At 35.3% G+C, this 7,153-nt stretch overlaps 1 long non-coding RNA gene across 1 annotated transcript; it reads left to right on the forward strand.

The window, feature by feature from the left end:
* Positions 1-1,385: 1,385 nt before the first annotated feature.
* LOC148997660 (uncharacterized) lies at positions 1,386-6,785 on the forward strand. Its single transcript, XR_016147507.1, has 3 exons — positions 1,386-1,775; positions 2,840-2,952; positions 6,637-6,785. It is a non-coding gene; the product is annotated as an uncharacterized LOC148997660 (long non-coding RNA).
* Positions 6,786-7,153: the final 368 nt, after the last annotated feature.

Genomic DNA, 7,153 nt, shown 5'->3' on the forward strand with positions numbered 1-7,153 from the left:
TAGTTGCTGCAGTTGCTTGAATTGGTGCTCCATACCTTTCCATCTCCGTTCTTGCCGAAGCGCCTCTGCCTCCAACTGGTCCTGCTGATGCCGCTGAGACTCCGCCATAGTTTTTACAATCCTCTCCAAGCGGTCTGTCCTGTCTTCCACCACCGGAGTAGGATGCTTGGATGACACAGTAGATTTTGGCCTAGTACTCATAGCCGATCCATCTCTAGGGGGCGCTGTACCACTGCCTTGATTATCCATCTTGAATCCCCGAGTGCTGCTCAGACACTGTTTACCCGGAAACCGCTGCCACCAAATGTTATGGGTAGTCGTGACTGAATGGTCATGAGCAGATGTAGCACTCAGGAGAAGTTAGATGAGTTTGCATAGATGGGATTTTATTTATCCATAATTAAGGCCAATGAAAAGCAAAAAAAAAAATTAACAACAAAAAAAAAAATACTTTTGAATAAACAAAGTAAATTGACATGAGAGTCAAAATAAATACATTAAAAAAAAAAAAAAAAAAAAAAAAAAAAAAAACTTTTACAACAGTTCACACATTGACCTTAACACAAGTCATTATATTAGAGCAAGGACAGACTTATGTCCTTTCACCCCACGCTCCCCTTACAGAATGAAAATACTAGCCTTTATAGACCTGAGTTCACCCATGGAATTGGAACATACCAACACATGATTATGATACAGGGGTGACTCAGATGACAACAGCATAAATGCTTAAAAACAGCATGAAATACAACCTCTATAAAACTAGAAAATTACAGAATATTATTTCTACAGTTTCAGCTGACAATTGGCAAGCAAAAAGTCACATTAACAGCTACGAATTAATTAAACTCAAACTCCGGGTAATTTTTCTCTTGACCCGGAAGTCATAGCGTCATTTAAACCCCACAATAGCGGCACATTTTCCTTTACTCAAACAAACCAGAGACGCGAGTACAACAAAGATGGTATGTGAACACAATGTTTCTCTTAAACTAAATAAACAGATACCTATTGAAAACATGTATTGTGTGATTATTGTAACTGCATATAACTGTGATGTAGATGACATAATTTTCTTGAAAACAGCAAGGTATGTATTGATGGAAGTAGCTATAGCATTTAAATCACCGCAGTATTAGCTGTTAAAGATGTGCACACCAAAAGCTACGGGATATACGAGTTTTTGTTATGAAAGGCTAGATTAACCGCTAATTTATGACAGAATAAAGATTAACAAAAACTTTAACGTGCTAGACAAACATTTGGATCACATTTACACACAGTCTTTGTGTACAAGGATAGGCAGCGTATCGCTGCCGTGACGATAGCTATGCGCCCCGTCACAATTATGTTTATATAGTTGTTTCTTTTTTGTGGCCGTTAGTTAGTTAGTATTTCCAGTTGCATTCATTTGGACCAATCAGAGCCAATCTTTTCAAAACAAGCTTGCCGGCAATTGTCCAATCACACACTGCCATTTGAACTTACATGTTGGGCGGGGCGCGGACAACGGATACTGACTGTCTGTGGTATTCCATTATAGCTTCGGATATTTCAACAGAAATCATGTATTTTCCAAATTTTGCTCTGTTATTTCACTGACTCTGACCTAGTGAATGTGGATAGCACCGATCTAATATTAAGAGAACACACGAGCAGATTACCAGGTCGTCAGCTCCCGCGAACAATTTAGCAGTGAAGAGGACAACGCAGAGCTGCGCCGCCACGACATGGACAGAGCAAGATACTGCCAGAAAAGATCTTACTTCTTGGTGGTAAGTTTATTTGTTTAAGTGATTAGTATAATTGGCTTTATTCTCACTTTGGGTTTAGAAAATATTTTCAGAAGTTGATGACGATGTTCTGTGGTTTACTGGCGTTTCTGTTGATTTGACACTAAAGCGAGTTAACGTCTATCCATTGACGTCTATCAACTTAATTGTTATAGATCTAGACAGTGACATAAAACAACTATAAAAACATTGCACACTGTGTTTGAAGAAAAAAAGGTTATTACTGGTGATTACACGACAGGCTTGATTGTCCCCAAGTAACTTCTTGTGTTTTAAATATTATAATATATTTTAAGCTCTAATAAAACTTACACATTTGTGATATTTAATTCATAGTAAAATCTAATTAATTATTAGTAGGCTGTCAGTTTTCATGTCAATTCGATAAATAAATTAAGTTGTAATCACCAATAAGCTTTCACAAAACCAATTATTAAATATCTTGCACTGAGAAATTAAAACGATGTTAAATAATGAAATAAGATATTTTATATTTAATATTTAGCCTAGCCAAGGAATTTGCACATTGCAAAGACATTTTTTTTATTAAACCTGTGAGTAGATGAGGTCAAGTCGAGTAAGTAGTAGTTGATCCTCTTGATTTGTAACTTTTTGTTGGTGAAAAACAACAAAAACAGTCAATAGTGTGTCATGTAGCAGCTAAGTGACCTATTATATATTAACACGTATTTGAAAAATTGCGTCCCCCGCATGAATATGTATTTTGTCTGATTATGCATTGAATTATGCAATCGCATAATCGTGTTTTTCTCGAGGGACTGATTTATATGATTTTATGTGTGGTATTCAGCTTTTTTACATTTAATCAAGTCGTTATCAGCTGTCACCAACTTGTAACTTTCAATAGAATGTTCTGTCTTTATTAATAATGAATAATTACTTTAATAATAGCGTGGAAGTTACAGTAATGGTTCATTAAATATGTTTTACCATTTAAACAAAATACAAATTATATATGAAGAACACAAACTAGTGTTTGTTCTGCCCTAACTTTGTATAACATGCAACTTTATTTTTTCTTGTAGAGCTTCCAGGGATATTAGCATCTCTCAAAGAGGCCCTGGAGTCCATGAAACGAGGTTCATTCAGCTCAAGCCCAAGATCATCTGAGCTGTGTCTTCCTGAAACCTCAGAAATGGTAAGAAAATTCTTTATGATAAAGAAAAATCCTATTTGTTATAATAATTACCTACACTGAGTCTATATTTATTGAAATTCCATCTTGTCAGCAATTCAATGGTAAGAGCATTTTGATTGGATGCATCTATAGACCACCTGATTCAGACCATAACACATTTATCGATGCACTTCAATCGACACTTGAGTTAATTACCAAAGAAAGTAAACTATGTTTTCTACTTGGTGACTTTAATATTAATTTACTTAAATGTGATTTACCACAAACAGTTGATTTCTTAAATGCCCTCCATTCCTTTAATTTTTTTCCTCTTATTACGAAACCGTCTAGAATTTCCTTCTCATCTGCTACTCTCATTGATAATATTCTATTTAATTCTTATAATTTTGAGGTCACTTCAGGTCTCCTGAAGTGTGATGTTTCTGACCATTTCCCGGTTTTTCAGTTTATCCAATCCCGTCAATTAATGTCTAGTTATCCTAAGAATGGGTCAAATAAATATCGTAATTTCTCTAGAAATAACATTGTTCTTTTTAAGTCTGCCATTGGCAATATCATATGGGAGGAGGTATTTGCAGCACAAGATGTTAATAGTGCATATAGTTTATTCTTAAAGTTTTTTAATAAGGCGTTGGATTTATCATTTCCGTTGATGAGCTCTAAATCCGGAAATAAATATTCTAAAGGGAAGCCGTGGATAACTGACGAACTAAAAAAGCTTTCCCGAAAAAAAAATAGACTGTATAGGAGGTCTATATCTAGTCCCTCCTCAATTAATGTTGAAATTTATAAGAAGTGTAAAAACCAATTCACTTCGTTAGTAAGAAAAGCTAAGAAAGCATATTATTCAAATCAATTTGTTCAAGCTTCTAGAAATATTAAGACAACATGGCATCTCATTAATCATTTATTGAATCGCTCTAAATCCCCTTTTACTGCCCCGGTAGTAATGAATAGTGAGAAGGGGGTTCTTTCTAACCCTGTTGATATTGCTAATGGCTTTAATGATTTCTTTATATCGGTTGGTTCTGATCTAGCGTCTAATATTAATGATTCGGAAACTCTTCCGTGTTCCTTTATTAAAGGTCAATATCCTCCCTTTTATAATTTTGACCCACCAACAGTTCAAGAGGTTCAGAATATTATTTTATCACTTAAAAATGCAGCCCATGGTCATGATGGTATTAAAAGTGTTCTTATTAAAGAGACAATTGACCACATTATCAAACCTCTTACTCATATTCTTTCTCTGTCTCTGAGAACTGGAATTGTTCCTCAAAATTTGAAGGTTGCTAGGGTTATACCAATTTTCAAGACCGGTGACTCGAAGGATTTTAGTAATTACAGGCCAATATCAATTCTCCCGTGTATATCGAAAATCTTAGAAAGACTTGTCTATTCGAGATTATTGAATCACTTGGATGCTAATAATATTTTATATAAACATCAATATGGTTTTCGGAAGCGACACTCTACTGAGCATGCCCTTATTCAACTTGTAAACTATATTTCTTCAGCTCTTGACAATAAAAAATATGCTCTTGGAGTCTTCCTGGACTTGAGTAAAGCATTTGATACGGTTAAGGCCAATTTATACTTCTGCGTCGAGGGTACGCCGTAGTGTACGGCGTTGGCTACGCACGTAGGCGACGCCGTTGTGAGCATTTATACTTCTGCGTTCAGGTCTTGGTTGCTCTGCAGTACTGCTCCGAAACGCTAGTTGGCGGCGGAGAGTTTTAATGTTCCACTGTGTTTAGATTCCTCGCGGCTAGGTTACTACGAGTGAACGAGAGCTGATCATGTTGGAATTGGAGCTTATTAGGTGGAAAAACAGTTCACTTTAGTGAAATTACTAAAACTGAAAGGCAGAAATGAGAGAAGACTTCGGAGGAGATGAAACTTGTGGAAATCATAGACAGTGGTGGAAATGCGTGAGAAGGTGCGTGCGGAAATGCGTAGGAGGAAATGCGATGCTACCAAGCCGACCAATCACCGATCTTGCGGTCCGCGTCGTCGCGACGTGTAGTTACATTTTTGAGGAGGTGCGCGTCAGGCGACGGCGAAGGGTACGCGGTATGGGACGCGTCTGTGCGTATGCTACGCCGTACCTACTGCGCGCACCCTACGCAGAAGTATAAATTGGCCTTTAGTCATAATATCTTGATTGCTAAACTTAGTAGATATGGAGTGAAGGATGTTGCCTTGAGATGGTTTAGAAGCTACTTAGCTAATAGGGAGCAATATGTTAATTTGGAAGACTATGACTCTATGAAGTCTAAAATTGAGATTGGGGTCCCTCAAGGATCAATTCTAGGGCCTCTTTTATTTTTAATTTACATAAATGATATGCCTATGATTTGTACTAAACTTCTCCCAGTTCTATTCGCTGATGATACAAATCTTGTAGCTTCGCACCATGACTTCAATATACTAATAAAAATGGTTAACGAGGAACTATCATATATCATGGAATGGTTTCAATCGAACAAACTTACTCTCAATATAAAAAAATGCAACTTTATGATTTTTTGTAATACTCACAAACATTACCCTATTGAATTATCTAAGATCTACATTAATAATACACAAATCGAATTGGTTCAACATACCAGATTTTTAGGAGTCATTATTGATAGTGGTCTTAATTGGTCTAATCATATTAATTTTGTTTCTAAGAGGTCAGCTAAAATGTTGGGTATATTGAGGAGGGTTTGTCCTTTGGTTCATTCCTCAGCATTTTTAACCTTATATTATAGTTTTTTGTTTCCATTTATTAATTATTGCAACATTGTTTGGGCAGCTACATATCCTACCCACCTTAATAAATTATTAGTTATACAGAAAAAGTATCTTAGATTTATTTCCCATTCAAACAGATATGCACCTTCGGTCCCTCTTTTTAATAAATTTAAAGTTCTCCCTATTGATAAGGTAAATATTTATCAAACATGCTTACTTATGCATAAGTTTATTTATAGGAAACAAGATCTACCAGACTCTTTCCAGAATTTGTTTATTCCTATCTCACATGTTCATTCATTGCACACTAGACATAGCAATAATAACTTAGTCTTACCAATCGCACGTACCACAAGACACCAATTTAATATTTCTTTTAGAGGTCCTAAGCTTTGGAGTGAGTTAAGTCCATCGTTGCAATCAATGTCCTCTTATTCAGCTTTTACAAAGCATTTGAAGAGTGTACTATCGCTAGCTTGATGCCTTTTATGTTGTAGTTTTTATTTATTTTATTATTATTATATATATATATATAATATAATATATTATATTTTCCTCGCTTTTCTTTTCTAAGCACATTTGTTTGTATTGAATTGCTTTCTATCATTTGTTGTTTATTTTTATTTTTCATCTTTTGTTTTGTGTGTTCTGTTTTTGTTGTTGTTCTTCTTTTTTTCTTCTGTGATGCTTAGTCTGCATATCTCGTGAGTTAATAGGAATAGGAGTGGAACTCTGTACAAGCCTAGTCTGGCTTCGTTCCCTCCTAGCATTGTTCTGTACTTGTACTAAACGTGCTAAACAAATAAACTAAACTAATTATATCTGACTTTTTGTGCATTAATACTTCAGTAAGTGTTCTGAATTAAGTAACAAAGTGACAGCTTTTTATTAGAATTATAAATGAACAAGTTTATACTAATGCTTGTTTTTTTTTATTCTTTCCAGATTTCCCTCGGTGGTTCTGATGTCCCCAAAAGAGTCTATGGCAGACTGAACAAGTCACGAACTTCTCTTTTTACTCACGACTTGACCACTTTACTTTTTGCTATTGCATTTCACTTTGTTTGACTTAAAGGATTAGTTCACTTAAAAAAAAGAAAAACGTTTGCTGATAACTTACTTACGCCCATGCCAAGATATCCATGTCATTCTTTCTTCAATTTAAAAGAAATTAAGGTTTTTGATGAAAACATTTCAGGATTTTCTCCATATGGACTGGGAACCAAACGGTTCAAGGTCCAAAAGGCAGTTTCTGTGCAAACTGTTCAAAGGGCTTTAAACGATTCCAGACGATGAATAAGGGTTTTATCAAGCAAAACGATCGGTCATTTAAAAAAAAAAAAAACAACGTTTAAGTTTTATAAGCTCAAATGGTCGCCTTGCTCTGTTCTGTTATGCATGTTCATGACTCTCCTATTCGAACTCGTTCATCAAAATTAACAAATGTTTTTCTGAGTCATTA

The sequence above is a fragment of the Pimephales promelas genome, chromosome 2 (genome assembly GCF_988280905.1).
Source record: "Pimephales promelas chromosome 2, fPimPro1.hap1.1, whole genome shotgun sequence".
Taxonomy (NCBI): domain Eukaryota; kingdom Metazoa; phylum Chordata; class Actinopteri; order Cypriniformes; family Leuciscidae; genus Pimephales; species Pimephales promelas.